Genomic DNA, 21,957 nt, shown 5'->3' with positions numbered 1-21,957 from the left:
CTTTGTTCCTATCTTTATCATCCACTCTTTCTTCCTTTTCAGGTTTTAACCGATCATTTCATACGCTTTCATTTTCTCTTTCTTAGCGTATCAGTTATACTTTCTTCTCTTCATTTTTCCTCCCCCTTCTGATATTCCCATTATGCCACATCTTTTGTAGTTGTCCTTGGATATTTTTTTTTAGGTCTTTGTTCTCCTTTTGGTTTTAGAGGCTTCTGTTGACATATCCTCTAGCTCAGAGACGCTTTCCACAGCCATGTCCAGTCTACTAATAAGATCACCGAAGGCACAATTTTCTGTTAGGAAATTTCTCTAGCATTTCTTTTTGGTTCTTTCCCAGGATGTCCATCTCTCATGGACACTGCCCACCTGCTCCTGTGTGCCGTTCACTTTGCCCATTAGAACCCTCAGCACGTTCATCATAGTTTAAAACTTCCAGTCTGATTATCCCAACATACCTATCATATCTGATTCGGATACTTGGCCTCTATCGTCACATTTGTGGGGTTTTGGGGGGCATACTTTATTTTTTCTTGATAGCCAGATATGATGTTCTGGATCAAAGGAACTGATGTTAACACATTTTTTTTTTTTTTTGGCCACACCACACAGCTTGGGAGATCTTAGTTTCCCCCAATCAGGGATCGAACCTGGGGCTCCCACAGTGAGAGCACTGAGTCCCAACCACTGGACCACCTGAGAATTCCCTGAACAGGCTTTAGGAATGTGGTGGTGAGGAGTGGGCGGAGGGGAAGCTATGGTCTCCGGTCCTACAATTAGGTCTCCATCTTCAGTGAGCCTGTGTCTCTAGACCAAACCTCACACGTTTCTCACTTTTTCCCTCCCCACTTAAGTGGGTCAGGGTGACCAGAGTGGGCCAGGGTATTTCCCTGCCCTAGGTCAGCTGGTCAGGCTCTGGTTAGCTAGTTTCCCCTGAAGGCAGTTCTGTTAAGAACAGACAGTTCTGGTGTATTACAGAATTGTTCCGTTTTCCCTTCCCCTGGCTGGAAGTAGGAGGAGGCCATTCAACCTCCTGAAGGTAAGACTCCCAGTATTGTGGGGACCCCTCCTCTACCCTACATGACTGGGTCTCTCTGGAATTTTTACATTCAAAGTTGTCCACACTGAGCCTCCAGCAATTTATCAATTACAGTCAGGCTTCCCTACCAGAGTAGGGATGGGGTATGCAGGTCTGTGCTTACATCCTGGGACGAGGATACCCAGAGGAAAATTGTGGAAGAACACTCTTTAACCCACCTCATTTACCTGCTTCTCAACCCAATGTGCTTTCCTTTTAATAACTTGTCCCCTAATTTTTAAAGTAATACATAGTCATTGCACAAAACTTTGGACAGACCAGAAAAGTATATTTTAAATTGCTATGATCCCTTTCTTTACCCAGAGATCTCTACTGCTAACATTTCTATATATTTTATTCTGATTTTCTCCTGTGTATCTGTGTAGATAGACAGATGGTAGATAAGTGTAAAGAGTTGATATTGCAGATTACAGTTTCATGTCCTGCTTTTTCCAAATGCTGTTTATCTCCCCATGTCACTCTTTAAAAAAAAAAATTTACTTATTTGGGTGCACCAGATCTTAATTGTGACACAAGAACTCTTACTCAGCACGTGAGGTCTAGTTCCTTGACCAGGGATTGAACCTGGGCCCTCTGTATTGGGAGCATGGAATCTTAGCCACTGAACCACCAGGGATGTCCCCCCCGGTCACTCTTATGCGCCTCATATGCAATGGCTGCTTCATTGAACACTATTTGGATTTTCCACAATTTTATTACCTGGCCCTTGTTTGGGAACTTTAGGTTTGATTTGTAATTTGGGGCATAAATATTTGATAATGTTTGATTATTTCCTTTGCTTAGTGTTCTCAAAGTGGAATTGCTGGGTTGAAGGGCATGGGCACTTGAAAAGATCTGACGACGACTAATTCATTTCCAGAGAGCTTGTGCTTGTGTCCTTTCCACATCCCGGTGTGGTCTTACCCTTTATTACAACTGCCCAATGTCTGACGTTCGTGGGGGAAGAGGCCACTGTGCTGCTGGGGAGGAGCTGGGGACTTCCCAGCACTTTTGCTGCAGTGCGATGGTGTCCATCAGCCTACCTGCTCTTTTATTCAAATGCTCTGTTTTTCCCACTGATGCTGGAGAAGGCCGGTGAGCACGTGTGCAAGAAGGCAGAGAAGAGAGCATCGCCAGAAATCAGTTACCTAATTTTTTTTTTCTCCAAAACAAATCCAATCCATAACAGGAAGGAGACGGGAAGGAGGAGATGAAAAGAACCAAAGTGCTTGTTAGCTGCTCACGTGTCCTCTCTCTCAACAAATCATGAAATATAAGCTGCGGGAGGCAGGTGTACTATCAACAGAACCATCAGTTCGTGAACCAGGAAACTGAGTGATGTTGGTAGAATGTTGGCCAAATCAACACCCAGATTAACCCCGAGGCAGCGTCTGGAAAAATCACTGTTTGCAGAACCCATAGCTGCCCCTGAATGACCTGGGAAACTGCCTGTGGCTCACCCCTCCTTCCTAATCCCTTGTTTCATTAAGGTGTTTTTCCTTTTTAAATCTTTTGGCTGTGCTACCAGGCACATGGGAACTTAGGTCCCTGACCAGGGATTGAACTGTGCTTCCTGCATTAGCAGCGTGAAGTCTTAACCACTGGACCAACAAGAAGCCCACCTCATTAAGTGTTTACTTAATGAGACATTTTAGAACTGTGAAAAGCTGTACCCACAATCCAGCTTGTTAAACAGAATAGAGCCTTTTGCTCAATATTACACCCTCCTCTTCATATGTTCATATCCCCGAACCTAGAAATAACAATTATTCATAATTTAGTGTCCATGATTCCATTTATATTTTACTATGTATATTTGTATCCCTAAACAAAATATAGCATTTCTTCCCATGTTTTCTTGTTTAAAACTTTTATAAGAATACTGAATGCTTCCTTCTGCAACTTGTTTTTCTCCACATGCTGCCCATGAAACTTATTCACATTGAACACGTAGCTCAAGATCACTCACCTTTGCTGCCAACACCCTATGTATGTGCACAGCATTTATCCACTTTCTAAAGGTGAGTATTTAGGAGGTTTCCCATTTTTTGTTATTAAAAACAATGATGCTACGTACATTCTTATACATAATCTTGTGTACATTTCTTCAGGTGTCTATTTAGCTGTGGTCAAAAGTACTTCACAGCATTCAGTCCAGATCAGTCACTCAGTCGTGTCTGACTCCTTGCGACCCCATGGACTGCAGCACGCCAGGCTTCCCCGTCCATCACGAACTCCAGGAGTTTACTCAAACTCATGCCCATCGAGTTGGTGATGTCATCCAACCATGTCATCCTCTGCTGTTCCCCTTCTCCTCCTGCCCTCAATCTTTCCCAGCAACAAGGTCTTTTCCAACAAATCAGTTCTTCACATCAGGTGGCCAAAGTATTGGAACTTCAGCTTCAGCATCAGTCCTTCCAATGAACACCCAGGACTGATCTCCTTTAGGATGGACTGGTTGGGTCTCCTTGAAGTCCAAGGGACTATCAAGAGTCTTCTCCAGGGTGTGGAGAAAAGGGAACCCTCTTACACTGTTGGTGGGAATGCAAACTAGTACAGCCACTATGGAGAACAGTGTGGAGATTCCTTTAAAAACTGGAAATAGAACTGCCTTATGACCCAGCAATCCCACTGCTGGACATACACACTGAGGAAACCAGAATTGAAAGAGACACGTGTACCCCAATGTTCATTGCAGCACTGTTTATAATAGCCAGGGCATAGAAGCAACCTAGATGTCCATCAGCAGACGAATGGATAAGAAAGCTGTGGTACATATACACAATGGAGTATTATTCAGCCATTAAAAAGAATACATTTGAATCAGTTCTAATGAGGTGGATGAAACTTGAGCCTATTATACAGAGTGAAGTAAGCTAGAAAGAAAAACACCAGTACAGTATACTAACACATATATATGGAATTTAGAAAGATGGTAACGATAACCCTGTATTCGAGACAGCAAAAGAGACACAGATGTATAGAACAGTCTTTTGGACTCTGTGGGAGAGGGCGAGGGTGGGATGATTTGGGAGAATGGCATTGAAACATGTATAATATCATATGTGAAACAAATCGCCAGTCCAGGTTCAATGCATGAGACAGGATGCTTGGGGCTGGTGCACTGGGATGACCCAGAGGGATGGTATGGGGAGGGAGGTGGGAGTGGGGTTCAGGATGGGGAACACCTGTGGCGGATTCATGTTGATGTATGGCAAAACCAATACAATATTGTAAAGTAATTAGCTTCCAATTAAAATAAATAAATTTATATTTTAAAAAAAGAGTCTTCTCCAACACCACAGTTCACAAGCATCAATTCTTCGGCACTCAGCTTTCTTTATAGTCTGACTCTCAGCATGGCATTAACTTTTCTAAATATTTCCCATTTGCTCTTCGAAAGAGCTGTGTCTTCCAGTCCCCCTGCCCCACGGCCTCATCAGCTCAGTAGTTAATGTGACAGGTTTTCTGTGCCTGTCCCCGGTGACTAGTGTTACTATCTTTGCACGTGGTTGTGGGCCATTGATGCTGCCTCTGTGAGCCGCTTTCTGTTCTCACTTTAATTTTCAGGCTGCTTGCCCCATTGTGAATGTCCAAACTGGGCAGTGTGAGCGTGCTCGACCCTGCAGTGGAGGAAGGGGGCAGCATTGGGCAGAGAGGCTGGCTTGCCTGGATGGTGGAAAAGACCATTCCTCAGCCCTCAGCAGATGGAACCACCACACGACTCCACCCCTGGGGTGGTCTGGAGCCCAGGGAAATCTCCCAAGTCATGTATTCCAGGAGAGACTCCACAGAGCCAAGCCAGTTGAGCTCCCCCAGTGAATCAGTTCAGGGCTCTTTACTACAAGCACCGGAAACCAGTTCTAGCTAATTTAATCCAAAATGGAGCGTATTAACAGGGTGCCAACATCATTCAGAAGGTTAGAGAACCAGGCTTGGACATGGCTTTTTATATTAACACCTATATACATACATACGCACATACATATGTGCCTAGTCGCTCAGTTGTGTCCAAGTCTTTGCAGCACCATGGACAATAGCCTGCCAGGCTCCTCTGTTGGCAAGAATACTGGAGTGGGCTGCCATGCCCTCCACATGTATATAGACACAGGTGGACACAGAAGGAATCAGAAAAGAACTCCTAGTTTCTAGGTGAAGAAGTAGGATCAATTGCCAATAATTAGGAGAAGGGGCAGAATGTTGAACGCTTGAGAACAGTAGAGAAACAGATAACGTTAATCAAATTTCAAAGGCTATGATAAAAAATATCCAATTAAAATATCCCTTAAAATGGTTCACCAATGAACAAAAGTCAGGCATCATGTGTCATCTTTGAAAAGGACTGCTGGGCTCTGTCAGAGGGCTCCACCGGGCTCTGCAGAACCTCGCACAAACCACCATCTATTTCTCCAGGAAGGAGAATGATGTCATAGTTAGCATCTGCTTGTTCTAAGCTTAAACTCCAAACTGTGATACTTATTCTGACTAACTTTCTAAGAACGAGAAAAGAATTTTTTAGAGCAGCAGTTCCAACCACTTTTTGGCACCAAGGACTGGAAGTCAGGTTTTCCACAGGCCGGGGAAGGAGACGTGACTTCGGACAGAGTCAGGCACATCGTGTTTATGTGCCCCACGTTTCTGTTATGACCACCTTGTGACACGCAGTGAGTTACTTACACACCTCACCACATGCGGAACCAGTGGGAGCCCTGAGCTTGCCTTCCTGCCGCTGGACGGTCCCATCTGGGGGTGATGGGAGCCAGAGACACCTGAAGTGTGTTGACTACGTCCAGTCTGCTCTGTAATCTTGTTTTGGTTGCTGTTACTGCAGAAAATGCTGCTTCATAAAGATAGGATGTTAGAAATGGAAGCAGGCTTTTCTGTGCTTTTGTGGCAACTAAGGATGTTCTTGAGAGTCCCTTGGACAGCGAGATCAAACCAGTCAATCCTAAAGGAAATCAGTCCTGAATATTCATTGGAAGGACTGATGAAGCTGAAACTCCAATACTTTGCCCACCTGATGCGAAGAGCCAACTCATTGGAAAAGACCCTGATGCTGGGAAAGATTAAAGGCAGGAGGAGAAGGGGATGACAGAGGATGAGCTGGTTGGATGGCATCACCGACTCAATGGACATGAGTTTGAGCAAACTCCAGGAGATAGTGGAGAACAGAATCCTGGTGTACTACAGTCCCTGGGGTACAAAGAGTTGGACATGACTTGGCAACTGAACAACAGGATATTCCACTCTGACTTTAATCCAGCAACTATGGAGATTTGAAGTTGTTTCAAAAGAACTCTAACCTCCAGCTGTGTGGCCCAGTTCCTAACTGGTGTACCGGTCCATGGTGTAGGATTTGGGAACCCCTGTTCTAGAGCAAAGGGACAGTTTTGACCAGTGGTGATACACAGTGACATTGGAGGGGAAAAAGGAGTCAATTTTGCTCTTCTGGAGCTGGAATGGGCTCCTCCTGGGCGAACCGGAACAATCCTCCTGGATGTGTGAATACCACCGGCGGTTCTCCCTGTACAGAGCCTGGGAGGCGGAGCACACCCCCCCCACCCCCCCGGAATTGGCACCTCCCCGCACCCGCTGAATTCCAGCCCTGGGCTCCTGGAGCAACGTGGCCATTCCCCTGGCAGGAACTCCTTCCCAGAGGCCAGGGGATGACCTCTGCCCTCCTCCGCGCAGCCTCCCTGCCCCGTGATTTGATAGCACGTGGCAGACCTGCAGTGTAGCTTGATTTGAGCTTTTCTTTCCAGCCCGGGGTTGCGCCAGGCTGTACGTTCTGCCTCTGGGCCCTTTCCCCAGCCTCAGTCCCTGATGCCGCTCGCGGGTCCTGATGCAACAGAAGCAAGGATCTGACTGTCAATGGTCTCCTCCATTTGATTTAGGATGGTCATGGACCCTCCCCTCCCCGCGGCCTGATTCCTTTCAGAGCGTATCTAACGCCCTGAGCGAATCTGTTAACTGAGTTAGACGCCGCTGCCTGCCGGAGCATCAGAGGACCTCCCTGGGCTGTCTTGAGTCCAGCGCTGAAAGGCGGGCTGCAGGGAGGCTGCGCTGGTCGGGGGCAGTGAGAGCAGGTGAGTGACAGCCGGGACGCGCTGACTGCACTCATCCTCGGGGCGAGGGGCTCAGACCTGCAGAGCCCGCAGAGCAGGCTGCGGGGGGCACTGGGGGCTTCTGGGCAGCCCTCTTTCTGGAAGCTCTGACACAGGGCAGGCAGGGCTGGGCTGAGAGGCGTGACTGCGGAGGGCCCTCTCCTTCCCTATGAAGCGATTTAGGACTCGCTGGTCTCCCGGGAAGTTCCCCTGTCTGCCTCGTGGGCCAGAGTGGAGACGCACGGGCCGTGTCCGCGGCAGATGGAGAAGCAGCTGCCGCCTCTGGGTCGAGGAGGCCCCCGCGCCCGCGGGGAGGGGCGCGGCCAGGACACCCGCGGACAGGCCCGGGGCTGCGGGGGCTGCTGAGGACCGGAGCTGCCCCCAGGGCCCTGACGCGGTCCAGATGGCCCTGCGCCCGCGGGCAGAGAGCCAAGCCCCAACGAATTCCCGCACAGACGGACCCCGGACTCCCGCCCGACTGCCCAGACCGCACCCACAACAGGCCTGCACCACTCCCTTCAAGCGGACAGGAAGCTCTGGAATAATTCAGGCCCAAATAACTAGGGCGGCCCGGCCACTCGCGGGGGTGGGTTGGGGGCCTTCCCTGGGGGCTCAGATGGTAAAGAACCTGCCTGCCAATCCCTGGGTGGGGAAGACCCCTGGAGGAGGGAATGGCAGCCCACCCCAGTGTTCTTGCCTGGGAAATCCCATGGACAGAGGAGCCTGGTGGGCTACAGTTCATGGGGTCACAAAGAGTCAGAAACAGATTAGAGACTAAACAATATATCATATATAGTATAAATACTAATTATATATATGTAGTTTTATTATTATGAAATAACATTCGTATTTCATGTCAACGCAAGAAAACACTTTTCTCTGCCCTTTGTCTCCTCTCTACGCCCACTGTGAGTCCTGTACCTGCATTGTAATTTGACCAGACCTCCCCATCAGCAGGAACACCTGCTCAACCAGAAAAAGCAACACAACACCCTCCTGGCATCGCCAGCTCCTTTAAAGACAATGTTCCTTCTTAATCTTGTAAAGGGCCTCAAGGGTGCTGAGATTTGGGTTGCGTAAACTGACATGGGCTTCTTGGTGGCTCAGAGGTAAAGAACCTGCCTGCAATGCAGGAGATACCAGTCCAATTCCAGGGCAGGAAGAGCCCCTGGAGGAGGAAATGGCAACTCACTCCAGTATACTTACCTGGAAATCCCGTGGACAGAGGAGCCTGGCAGAGAGTTGGGCATGACTGAGCGACTGAACAAGGCCCGCTGGAACCAGAGGATGGATGTAAAGGGGCACAAGGGCAGCGTGCTCGTTCACCAGATTCGATGTTTAAATAGGAACGAGTAAAGCAGGAGTTATACCTCAGACACCTGCTCTTCACCCAGCACTGCACTGAGAGGTAACCGAGGGGCGTGAGACGGTGTCATTGCCACCCCCACAACTCGAGGCCACAGTGGAATGGAGTGCGGGAGAAGGACATGCGGAAGGTGGCCTAGCACCTCTCAACAGCTGACCCCATGGACAACAGACTGGCTTTAATCTTTAGGTCCAGACTGGCGGGATGTTACTTCCCCGGCCAGGGATCAAAACTGTGCCCCCTATCTTGGAAGCGCAGTCGTGACCACTGGACCACAAGGAAGTCGGTCTTATGTGTGTGTGTATATACATACATACATACATATACATATATATATATGTTGGTCTGGGCCGGTGCCTCTGGCCCTCAGTAGAAGCAAACTTGAGTCCTCTCTGGATAAAAGCATCCACATCTTAGGCCCTCAGGAGGCCCCCAGAGATTGATCAATGAGCTCAGAATTAAACACCGTGAAAAATACAAGCAAAACAGCCACCATGAGTGAGAATCAGCACAGAATTAAACTCCCTTCCTTCAGCTCATGAAATTAATCAGACACAGAAATATAAAATGATGATGTAGCACAAGTTTAAAGGCTGGACAAAGGAATCACAAAATAAGTAAGTGATATAAGACCATAAAAGAACCAGGAAGGTTATGGGGGGAAAAAGTCAACTTAAACAATTATAAAAGTTAACAAAACACACATCAATGTGGAAAAGAGAAAATTAGTATAGCTGAAGAGATCATTTTTTATCTAATCCTTAAATATGTACTGAATATTTACCACAAGTCATTACTGTGTTAGGCCAGGGGAGTATGCTGCTGCTGCTGCTGCTAAGTCGCTTCAGTCGTGTCCGACTCTGTGTGACCCCATAGACGGCAGCCCACCAGGCTCCCCCGTCCCTGGGATTCTCCAGGCAAGAACACTGGAGTGGGTTGCCATTTCCTTCTCCAACGCACGAAAGTGAAAATTGTATAGCAGTGAACAAAGCGGATAAAGGTCCTTGCCCATACAGAGGTTACAAAGTAGACAAGTAAAATACTTTAAAAACCAAATGCCTGGGAAAAGAATAGAGAATGCCACGTGTGGGTAGAGCTGTATTTTAAACAGGAAGGACAGAAAAGTCCTGCCTGAGAAACATGTTTGGGTAAAGACTTGAAAGAGACGAAGGTCCTCCCATAAGAACACAGCTGGTAAAGACTTGAAAGAGACGAAGGTCCTCCCATAAGAACACAGCTGGTGCTGCTCAGTCTCAGTTGCGCCCGCCGCTGCCACCCTCGGGCCATACACTGCCCCCTAGCCTCCTCCGTCCATGGGATTCTCCAGGCAACAGTGCTGGAGTGGGCTGCCATTCCCTCCTCCAGGGGATCTTCCCGACACAGGGATCAAAGCCGTGTCTCCCACACTGGCAGGAGGATTCTTTACCACTGAGCCACCCGGGAAACCCCACCCATAAAAATACTGGGGAGACAAGCATACCAGGGAAAGGTAACACTGGGAACGGTGGCTCAGGGGCCATGGGGTGGGGATACACTTGATAAACTTGACCTCCTGGAAAAGAGGTCTGGGGGGGTGAGAAGATGGGGCGAGGGTCCAAGGGCAGGTCCTGGGACCTTGTGGGACAGTCCGGGATGAGGCCAGGTGGCGCTCACGCCTGAAAGTGCATCTGCAATCAGCACCTGTGGACTTGAACCTGCCTGTAACGCAGCTGGCAAGCGACCCTCAAGCTCCTCCCTCCCAGTTTGTCTGGCATGCCTTCTCGTGTGTCTGCAATCCTCTCCTCCCCCTAGTCCTTCACCTTTGACGTTTTAGCTGACTGTTTCGGTCTGATTTATTTGCACCCTGACCCCTGCTCCCATCTCAGCCTGTATATACAGACCCGCCTTTGTGTCCTATTGACTGTTTCATGCCTTCAACCAGGAGCTCCATACGCATGAGGAGGAGGCGCAATCATCAAAGGCAACGCTCAATATATTGAAATGTCCTCTACAAAATGCCAGATTGTTGCAGGAAAGGGCTAAACGGTGACTGCAATAAAATTCTTCTGGCGCTATTACCGGATTTGGCTTGTCTTTAATTTAGGCGCACTGCTGAATGTGCAATCAATATTTTAGTAATTATGTACAAATAGCTCTTGTTATAAATCAAAGTTGTGCTCACTGCCTTAAGCTCTGGCTTCGGTAACAAGCCTTTTCTTGAACACCGTGCTGTTTCGGTGTGAGTCTCTTCACTCGGCTCCCAGGACCTTTCTCCCACAAAGCTGCATGTTGGGGCCAACTGGTCACACAGATACTAACTTCCCTGCCCGGCTGGAGTGAACCGAGATCAGCTCGCTTACCCATGGGAGAATCAGGCTTCTTGTCTTGACCTCGGGATTCTAGCCAGGAGGCTGCGCTGTGTGGTCCAGGCCACCATGACCCCCTGCACAAAGCTCTCCAAAGAAGTACTGGGACTTGAGCTTATTCTGCGTGAAGGGCAGTCTGGAACACACGCTGCAGGGCGGAGCTGGCCCGTCCTGGTGTGCCGGGCCTGGTGTGCCCCGTCACCGTGCGCGGCGGCTCGTCAGGCTGCTGCTGGCAGGGGCAGCGTGGTTCTGGGAGGGGGGTCACCCCTGAGGTAAGGCAGCACTCAGGTGCCCTCAGCAGTTGGGAGACAGGTATGTGGACCCAGATAAAGAGCATTTGGGTGGGCACCCACAGTCACCAATTTGCACTTTCAGAAGATTCAAACTGGAACAAGAAGTCTTTGCCAACAAAGGGGAAGAAAGCACAAAAATCTGTATTTTTTCTTCTTCTTCTTTTCCCATGAAGAACTAGGCTTAGTAGCAAACCAAGACAAAGGGGGGTCTTTTTATTTTTCAAAGGGGGTCTTCAAGGAGTGGTGTCCTATGACAAGGCAATTTACACGGAGCCTGAGGTTTCCATGAAGGTTCTTCCCTGTCACCATTGAATGGCTCCGTTTTTTCTAAGCTTGTCCAAAGCACGAGACAAGATCTACTTTTCCATCTTCACCACGGAACCCCATCTCTGCGTTTGCAGGCCTCTCCCCACCAGCGTCTGCACAGCCCTCCGGGTTGGGACAGGACTCTGCAGTGACGCCCCAGGTCCCCGTAAACACCCCCATTTTCAGCCACAGTGATTTACATTCCACACGTCTGTCCTGGGCGGGCAAGAAGAGCAGACGCAGTCGTGACCGAGGGCGACTCCAGAGCAGGAAAGATGCCCCGGCAGCCGGTCCCCGGGACTCACCCCTCCCTCCGTCTCGTGATCGGAGAGCCACCGCCGTCCAATCAGCGGCTGAAGCGACATCCGCCCGCACTCGGCTTCCGTCTGACTCCCCACGTGCTCCCCACCCTGTGCCTGCTGTGATCGGCCACAAAGCCTTCGTGTGCAGCCCAGCACACACATTATGGGGGCTTATATCTACTCTTTTTTTTTTTAGTGCTTTTTTAAGGGTGGTAAAAGTCACATAATACAAAACATGCTCTTCTAACCGTATTTACGTGTACAATTCAGGGCCCTAAGTACACTCACACTATTGTGCAAATCTCGCCATCGTCCATCTCCCAAACGTCTCACCTTCCGAGACTGGACTCTGTCCCCACGAAACGCTAACTCTCCACTCCTGCCCCAGCCTGCATTTGCCCCTGGCGCCCGCCAGGGTACATTCTGACTCTGTGAGTTGACTGTTTGGGGTACCTCATATAAGTGGAATCACAGTATTTGTCTGCACCAAATGTGTACTGGAATGAATTTTTAGGGTTACCATATGTCCTACAAACAGATTGTGTGTGTGCTCAGTAGTTCAGTCATGTCTGACTCTTTGCGATCCCAAGGACTGTAGCCCACCAGGCTCCTCTGTCCATGGGATTCTCCAGGCAAGAATACTGGAGTGGGTTGCCGTGCCCTCCTCCAGGGGATCTTCCCAACCCAGGGCTCCAACCGTGTGTCCGTGTCTCCTGCATTGGCAGGAGGATTCTTCACCACTGTGCCAACCGGGAAGCCCACAGACAGATTAAATACTCTAAAAAAAAATCAGTGTGTTCGAAGCTCTGCTGCCGGCCTCCCTTCCTGCCCCAGGCACGTTCACGAACCTTCCTGCCTCCCGGTGACCTGCGCTGGGAAACCCCCGGGCCTGTCCCCTTCTCATCCCTGAGATGACAACACACACCCAGTTCTCGTCTCACTCACGCCGGGAACCTCGATGTTCCTCTCCATTCTTGCCTTTGGCTCAAAAGAAATTAAAAGCCCCCAAAAAATTCTAATAAGAGATGAAAACAAACACCTAACATATCAAAAGAACTAGTCATTTGACCCCTGGAAGTATGAATAGTTCCTGCCTTCTCTGTATCAGGGCACTGAATTAAAAATGAAAACAGAAACACACGTGTTAAATACACGTTTAAGTCTCACCTCCGACAGATGACTGAGGGGTGTTATGTGCTGAATTGTGTTTTTTTGTTCAACCCACAGAGATAATTATTTACTCAATAAAATTTAAACAGTTATCATGGCATAACTGGAAGCCGAGGGGAGCTTCTTTCTCTTCCCACCTCCTCTCAGCGGCAGTTGACAGAACCGCACCTTAGACAACATGGTTATTTTAAATAGTTTGCTTCTATAGTTTGGTGCTTCCCAGGTGGCACTAGTGGTAAAGAACCTGCCTGCCAATGCAGGAGATGTAAGAGACACAGGTTTGATCCCTGGGCCAGGAAGATCCCCTGGAGGAGGGCCTGGTGACCCACTCCAGTATTCTTGCCTGGAGAATTCCATGGACAGAGGAGCCTGGAGGGCTATAGTCCATGGGTTGCAAAGAGTCAGACATAACTGAAGTGACTTAGCATTACCAGTCAGCTATAAAGTTCTCTTCTTTTTCATTTATGAGCTTATCAAGACTAGGAAGGTTTTGAACCATCTAAGAGAACCACTGGACCTCAGTGTCCTAAGGATAACCTGGACACTTAAAGGGCTTCAAGGTCAGGAATTATCAGGATTAGCTGGCACCTGGCTCATCAGGACAGCTTGCACATCCAGCAGGTAAGCTAACTAGAGCTCACAGGAGGGATATTTCCGCAGCTGACAGCTTGTGCATAGTTAACAGCTTGTTAGTAGGAGACCCAGGTCGTGATCCAGACCAGATCACAGTGACTCCCCCAACGGGCTCCTGACCCCTCTCCCCAGCTGCACGACGGTGGTCTCCTGGGTGGCTCTGCGAGTTTCTCGTGCCGTTTGGAAGGTACCATCCTTCTGCCTGAATTTCCACGTGGCATTCTGCTGCTGCTACTGCTAAGTTGCTTCAGTTGTGTCCGACTCTGTGCGACCCCATGGACTGCAGCCTACCAGGCTTCTCCATCCCTGGGATTCTCCAGGCAAGAACACTGGAGTGGGTTGCCATTTCCTTCTCCAATGCATGAAAGTGGAAAGTGAAAGTGAAGTCACTCAGTTGTGTCCGACTCTTAGCGACCCCATGGACTGCAGCCTACCAGGCTCCTCTGTCCATGGGATTTTCCAGGCAACAGTACTGGAGTGGGGTGCCATTGTCTTTTCCCATGTGGCATCCTAGGCAATGTGAAACCCAGGATGGGGTGAATTAACCCTTATTTGAAACGCATTCAGTAAATCACTCCAGTTCATCAAAATATGATTCAGGAATCATGAAAACAAAGCACATGTTTGGTGCATGTCTTGAGAACACACAACGGCCCTTCCTGAGCCCAGGTTAGGAGGCGGCGATAGTTCAGCCATGTTCTGTGCTTCTGGGTAGCACCCTCTGCTGGGGGATGGACAGTGGACCCACTCGGAAGGAGGTGCAGCCGCCCCAAGGCTTCGGTCTGCCTTTTGTTTGGCACATCACCTGCCGCCCTTCTTGGAAAAGGCCAGAGGCCTCGTGGGCTTCTCTTCCCGTTCAGCGGGGCCTTCCTCTGTCTGCGTTTTATTGCCTGGAGCTCTACTAGCTGTCAGGCCGGCCTGCGGAAATTCCTCACCTGAGCAGTGCCTCTGAGTCAATCCCAGAGACACATGAGGAGCCAAGAGGCAGAGGAGCTTCGTGTCAGGGAAGGAGGCAGGTGAACATGCAGCAACCCGAGGGCACAGAGACTGCTGGAAGGCGTCCTGTCCTCCCCGACCTCCTTCTCCTTTTTCTTTTTTTTTTCTTTAACTTTTTGGCCACACAGCATGGCATGCCGGATCTTAGTTCCCCGACCAGGGATCAAGTCTGTGCCCCCTGTGGTGGAGGCACAGAGTCTTAACTGCTCGACAGTCAGGGAAGTCCCCTCTCCTCTTTCTCGTTTGCTTCTTTTGATCCGTCCATTCCTGAGGACTTCCGATGCCAGCCCCTGCCAGCCGGGAGCCCAAGACACTGGGTGATGGTCCTGTCTAGAATCTGTGCTCTGAGAATGGCCTCTCTTTCACCCACTAGAGGGGAATAAACAGTGTCATGGAAATTTAAATCATCATTAATGGAGACTGCTTTATGAGAAAAGGTATTTTTCTTTTCCGAAGGGGATAAAAGATTATTAGCCAACTAGTTACTTAAGTTTATGTGAGCATACAGCATAGGGTGCCAGTGGTTTTCTGTTATTTTCAGGGGTAACTGTAAATTAAGGAAACGACAAGATAACTTGAGGACTTCCCCCCACCGCCCAAAGATAAATATGGGTTGTACCCAAGAGCTCTCAAAAAATAAGAAGAAATGCTACCTTGAAAACTAGATCAATGTGGTAGATAAATACAATGGGATATTACTCAGCCATAAAAAAAGAACAAAACTTTTCATTTGTAGAGATGTGGATGGACCTAGAGTCTGTCATACAGAGTGAAGTAAGTCAGAAAACCAAATATCGTATTTTAACCCATATACATGGAATCTAGAAAAATGGTACAGATGAACTATTTGCAGGAATGGAGAACAGACGCGTGGAGACGGGGAGGGGAGGGGAGGCTGGGACGGCCGGGAAAGTGACCCTGACGTGTGTGCACAAGCGCGTGTGAGCCAGCTGGCCAGCGGGAGCCTGCCAGCCACACGGGGCTCGGCTCAGAGCTCTGTGGTGACCCGGGTGATGGGTGGGGGCTTTAGATGGAGGGGCCGTATGTACACACACCGCCGATCCCCTGTGTTTACAGCAGGAACTAACTACACCGGCAAGCAACTATGCTCCAAAGATGAAACTTAAAAAAGAAAGAAAATTGTCAAACAAGAAAAATAAAAGCACCTTTTTCAGGCAAAATGCCCTGATCAACTGTATCCTCACAGCCAATGACCATTCTCGTGAAATACCGCACCTGGTGATTAAACCTGTTAAAGATCTGCTCAGCCAAGGATCAAGAGAGCACCCCTCACCCTCCCCTCACCCTCCCCTCACCCTCCCCTCCCGCATGGGCCTTCTCACTGGGCAACCATTGCTTGCAAAAAGGATCCCATAGCTTTACATTTTTATGACCCTACTTCCAGCAGCCAGTAGTAGCCCACAGCCCTCATCCTTCTCAAGTCGTCTGCTGAGCCCCTAAGGCCACCTGGGGCCTTCACTTAGCTCCAGCCAAGCTGAGGCTCTGGAGCGGCCCCCTGGGGCTGGGCCGCAGCTCTGACAGCGCTGCCAGGGGCCAGCACCACAGCTACTCTGTGAGCGAAACTGGGCCCAGCCTGCAGTCTCAGGGTATTTACACCCACTGCCTTGGTTTGAATGTCGTCCCTCCCAAGAGCAGGGACCACGTAAAGAACTGGGAACAGACGCATCACTTGGAAAGGGCCATCCTCCCTAAGGCTGCTGTAACAGCTTACTACAAGCCAGGTGGCTGAAAATAACAGATATCTCTCTTCTCACGGTTTCAGAGGCCAGAGGTCCGCGGTTGGCCGGCCACGCTCGCAGGGAAGGCTCTTGGGGAAGATCCTTTCTCCGCTCTCCCGGGCCCCTGGCAGCAGCTCACTAGTGGTGGTGCTCTGCGGCTTGGACCTCGCTCGCCACGTGACCCTGTTCCTGCGCTTCTCTCGTTTAAGGACACACTTGCTGGATTGAGGGGCCCCTGTGCCCAGTCATCTCCATCCTTATCTTGACTACACTCGGGTTCTGGGGGGACGTGGGATTTCAACCCTGCATGGGGCTCAAGGATCATTAATTCTGGAATCACCCAGTGTTGACAGGGAGGCTAAGCTGGAAGCAGAGGGAGAGGGGATGTGGTGGATGGGGACGCACAGGGGGCACCTCTCTGTGCCTTCCCCACCAGCTTCCCTGGGGTTCAGCGGTGGGGAAGGCACTTGCCAACGCGGGAGATGTGAGTTCAGTCCCTGGGTCGGGAAGATGCCCTGGCGAAGGGAATGGCAACCCACTCCAGTGTTCTTGCCTGGGGAATCCCATGAACAGAGGAGCCTGGCAGGCTACAGTCCAGGGGGTCACAAAGAGCTGAACACAACTTATCAACTAAAAAACAACAATCTCCCTCATCGCTTACTCCTACCACTGAGATTTTTCCATGAACAATTCCTAACCAACTTGACACAGTCTACAAGCCTCTGTCCTCTCAGACACAGCAAATACCTCTGAGAAATAGTTTCTCAAGCTGCAGTTCTTAAGGGGGTGGGGCGCCTTACAATGGCCTGGCCTGGAGTCTCACCAGAACGCCTGCCCCAGGAATGCTGCCCAGGGTGTGGCGGGGACGGAGGCGTGCCTTGCAAATAAATCATTTCCACAGTGAAGCGCTGGCCCTCCTGCAAGTGTTTTCTATGTCTCAGGTGTGCAGCTTCTGTTTCAAACCGTGATGATGAACTTCCTGGCAATTCGTCAACCCTGGCACTTTTCTGGAGCCTGGGGAGGAGCGGTGGGTGGGGAAAAGGGATGGTCAGGGAGACCAGGGAGCAGCTGCCTGAAAGGGCAAATCACCCACATATCACTCATTTCACGTTTCCTAGAGTAATATGCACAAAGTTTGTAGCGGGGATGGAAAACCCAGTTGAAACCTTGTGTGGAAACGTGGGGACTGAGCAGGGTGCTGTGTTAGGAAGATTCAGCAGCTACATCTCTGTGCAAAGTGGGATGGGAGCCATGATAAAGTCATCATCTAAGTTCACGCAGCACTATTTACAACAGCCAGGACACGGAAGCAGCCTAGAAGTCCATCAGCAGATGAATGGATAAGGAAGCTGTGGTATATACACACAACGGATTATTACGCAGCTATAAAAAGGAACATGTCTGAGTCAGTTTTAATGAGGGAGATGAACCTAGAGCCTCTTATCCATAGTGAAGTCAGAAAGAGAAAGACAAACATCATTGATTAACACATATATATGGAATCTAGAAAGACGGTACTGATGATCCTACATGCAGGGCAGCAGAGGACACACAGACGTAAAGACAGACTTTTTTTGGACAGAGTGGGAAAAGGAGAGGGTGGGATGATTTGAGAGAACAGCACTGAAACATATACATTATCATATGTAAGACCGGTCACCAGTGGGAGTTAGATGCATGACGCAGGAACCCAAAGCCGGCGCTCTCTGACGACCTGGAAGGATGGGGTGGGGAGCGGGGGCGAGGGGGCTCAGAGGGAGGGGACACGTGTGTGCCTACGGCTGATGCGTGTAGATGTATGGAAGTGCATGTGCGCGCGCGTGCTAAGTCGCTTCAGTCGTGTCCCCCTCTTTGCAACCCCATGGACTGTAGCCCGCCAGGCTCCTGTGTCCTTGGGGTTCTCCAGGCAGGAATACTGGAGTGGGGTGCTGTGCTCTCCTCCAGGAGATCTTCTCAACCCACGGATCGAATCTGCATCTCCTACGTCTCTCGCATTGGCAGGCGGGTTCTCTACCGCTAGTACCACCTGGGAAGAAGCCCAACGTGTGGCAGAGGCCATCACAATATTGTAATTATCCTCCAATTAATATAAATTAAAAAAAATTTTTTTAAGTTACCATCTGCCACAAACACCCCTGGGGACTCTTGGGTCAGGTGCCACAAAGCTGTCATGCTTCATGTACAGCTTTGTTTGGATCATTTCCTAAATGCGCTGCTTATAGACACAGGTAACAGACGTCTACGGCCTGATATAAAAATACACATAGTCGTAGAAACAAGCTATTTGTATGCTATCCCCGCTTTTCCGTGCTTCTAGAGACATACTGATACTCAGCGGGTGAGTGGGTTTTGAATCGTCAGGTCTGAGGCGGGCGCTGGGTCTGCTTACGCTCCCCAGCTGAGTGCCTGCCTGGTGTCACTTGGGTAACCAGGCGGGGGTGGGACAGTGCTGCGTTTTAAAGGGACAGGGTTTCCCGGGAAGTCCAGTGGTTAAGAACCCGCCTCGCGATGCAGGGGACACTGTCTCCATCCCTGGTCCAGGAAGACACCACCTGCTCAGAGTAACTGAGCCGCGCCCACAGCCACCCAGCCTGCGCTCTGAAGTCCGCGAACCAGCTACTCAGCCCGCGGGCCGCAGCGACGGGGACCCGCGAGCCGCCCCCGAGCCGAGCTCGGCAGCAAGAGAAGCGGCCGCGGTGCGCAGTCCGCGCTCCCAGCCAGAGGGCCGCCCGTGCGCGGCAGTGGAGCCCCCGTGCGGCCACAGTAGATACTGCATAAACGCGTTAGTTTAAAAAATGAAGTACAGTGGATACACATGAAGGACCTACTCGACAGCACAGGGGACTCTGCTCAATGCTGCGTGGCAGCATGGATGGGAGGGAGCTTGGGGGAGAATGGGCGCATGTATGTGTATGACTGAGTTGCTTGCTGTCCACCTGAAACCATCACGACATTGTTAATCAGCTATATTCCAATATAAAATTAAAAATTTAATAAAAAAAAGAAACTGGGGGAGGGAGTGTTTTTTGGTCCCAGTTCTGCCCCTAAGGGCAGCTGCACGCACCCCCGCGGGTAATTTTCAACTCTCAGCATCTGTTTCCCCGCCTCTAAAATGGGAATGAAGAGGCCGCCCAGTCTTCCGGCGCAGGTTGGCGAGAGGCGGATACGGAGGGGAGGTAGGAACAGAGACCAGGAACAGGGCGGGCGTTATCTGCGAGAAATCATTCCTGCACAGTCTGAGGGCAGGGCCATGACAGAAAGGACTGTGTGCATGAGCGGGGCACTGCCCAGGAAACCCGGCTCTGGCTGTTAAAGAGGACCACCCCGACGTCCCCAGGGCCCAGCTGTTCTGAGGATGCCAAGCAAGGCAAAGCGCTCACCCGGAGGGCGAGCAGTGCCCGGGACAGGGTGCGAGGATCGCCCGAGGGGCGGTGCCCGCGGCCGACCCTTCCTGCAGGGGCCCCTTCTGCAGGCGCCCAGGAGGGGCGGCCCAGGCCCCTGCCCTCAGGGTCAGCCCCAGAGCTCTAGCAGGGGCGCGGGAAACTACTCAGCAGAACGTCTGCAGTGAGGGAGAGGGAGGAAGTGCCGTCTTTGCCAGGATCTCAAATGCCTGGCTAAAAGGGGACAAGAACCCTACTTTCCAGAGGCCAGGAAAAGAGGGTGTCTGGAGAGCTGGAGAGCAAGCCCATATTCTCTGCGGAGAGCTGGCCTGGGGGGACGGGGCCATGAGACCAGAGGATGTCAGCTGGGCTCTGATGCCCACGGTCCCTCCCAGGTAAAGGGGGTGGTGTGAGCAGAAAAAAAAACCACCTATGGAACTTCTGTTTTTAAATGTTTAATCCCGTGCAAGGGGCTTTCCTGGTGGCTCAGCGGTAAAGAATCCGCCTGTCATGCAGGAGACGCAGGTTCCATCCCTGGGTCAGGAAGATCCCCTGGAGGAGGGCACGGCAACCCACACCAGTGTTCTTGCCTGGGGAATCCCATGGACAAAGGAGCCTACAGGCTACAGTCCATGGGGTCACAAACGAGTCAGACATGACTTAGCGACTCAACAACAACACCGATCCTGTGCAATAAAGCGAGCTTGAGGCTAAGAAGTCACAGGGCTGTGGGAGCAGAAGGGGTTCCTGACGTCTGCACCCCACGGGTGAGGTCAGTCAGTCTTCTTGTGAAAGGCTGTGAGTCAAAAGGCAGGCAAGGGGGCAGTTTGCCTGGTGCAAGAGGGCACACTGTCTACACGGAATATTAGAACGCTAGTAAAGCGGTCTAAAAGCTGGTCAGCCACCCGTGATCGCCGCACACAGCAGTTCCAAACGCTGATGATACAACATCGTGTGTGCGCTAAGTCGCTTCAGTCGTATCCGACTCTGTGACCCCATGGACTGTATCCCATCAAACTCCTCTGTCCACGGGATTCTCCAGGTAAGAACACTGGAGTGGGTTGCCAGGCCCTCCTCCAGGGGGTCTTCCTGACCCAGGGATCAAACCTGCCTCTTACATCTCCGGCACTGGGCGGCAGTTTCTTTACCACCGGGAAGCCCGGTGATACAATGTTCCTCACCAAAAAGCTGGTCGAAGTTCTAAACGACTGTGGTTACTGTGGAGTTTACTACTATACACTGAAGCCTCAATGAGCACATCTGTGGTGTTTATCCTTTTAATAAATAGTCCACGTGGACGTTAACCTGTCACCTAGGGAGGACGCAGTTACAGGCGCTTGTCCCCAAACAGGGCGCGAGACCCTGACAGTGGGGGCGACTGCAGACAGAAGTGTGGACTGGAGTGACTTCAATTCTGCTGTTCTATGTAAGCATGCAAGAATACTTTCAGACTGTCAGGATCCACCTGGAACAAGGTGCACGATGCTTTAAGACTGTTCTTGAAAGATGAGTGTGAAGACATTGGTGACAGTGCAGCTACTTCTACCAAAAGAAAAACAATAGTGAGGAAAGGGACAGTTATGTAAAAAAGAAAATCAAATTCAAAGAAGTGTTAGGAGAAATGACTGAAGATGTCAATGTTAAATTTGCCAGAAGAAATGAAACTTGCAGTGTTCAACACCTGAGTCAGTTGCCAGGAACTGGACAAATGCCTGGTAACTCGAAGAAGTTCTGTTTGCCATCATATTGGCACTTTCCTCTAATTTTTGCAGAAGCAAAACTTGAGGATCAAATACAACAGAAATGTGTGGTGCTCTCTGGTGATGGGTTTTAGTGAAAACTTTTCAATTGTGGTGGCGTTAGAAAGCTGCTAGAATCGATCCCAAAGAAACCCAGGCTGCATCGCCCATTCTGAAATTTGCTGTGACGTGGGACTGAGCTGGGTCTTCGTCAAATTCATCTGTATGGTTCAGACTTCTATGTCTCTACTTACATGTCTTATATGTAGACATATTAGTGTGCTAAGTTGCTTCAATCGTGTCCAACCCTGCGACCCTAGGGACTGTAGCCCGCCAGGCTCCTCTGTCCATGGGATTCTCCAGGCAAGAATACTGGGGTGGGTTGCCATGCCTTCTCCAGGGGATCTTCCCAACCCAGGATTCGAACCTGCATCTCTTGCATCTTTTGCATTCGCAGGTCGATTCTTTACCACTGGTGCCACCTGGGAAGCCCTAGACACGTAAGT

At 50.3% G+C, this 21,957-nt stretch overlaps 1 long non-coding RNA gene across 1 annotated transcript; it reads left to right on the top strand.

The window, feature by feature from the left end:
- The first annotated feature begins 6,821 nt into the window (after positions 1-6,821).
- On the top strand, positions 6,822-10,610 carry LOC133237824 (uncharacterized). The gene is made up of 2 exons (XR_009733373.1): positions 6,822-9,719; positions 9,766-10,610. It is a non-coding gene; the product is annotated as an uncharacterized LOC133237824 (long non-coding RNA).
- The last annotated feature ends 11,347 nt before the right edge of the window (positions 10,611-21,957 follow it).

The sequence above is a fragment of the Bos javanicus genome, chromosome 24 (genome assembly GCF_032452875.1).
Source record: "Bos javanicus breed banteng chromosome 24, ARS-OSU_banteng_1.0, whole genome shotgun sequence".
NCBI classification, from domain to species: domain Eukaryota; kingdom Metazoa; phylum Chordata; class Mammalia; order Artiodactyla; family Bovidae; genus Bos; species Bos javanicus.
This window is presented reverse-complemented; position numbering and strand designations above follow the sequence as displayed.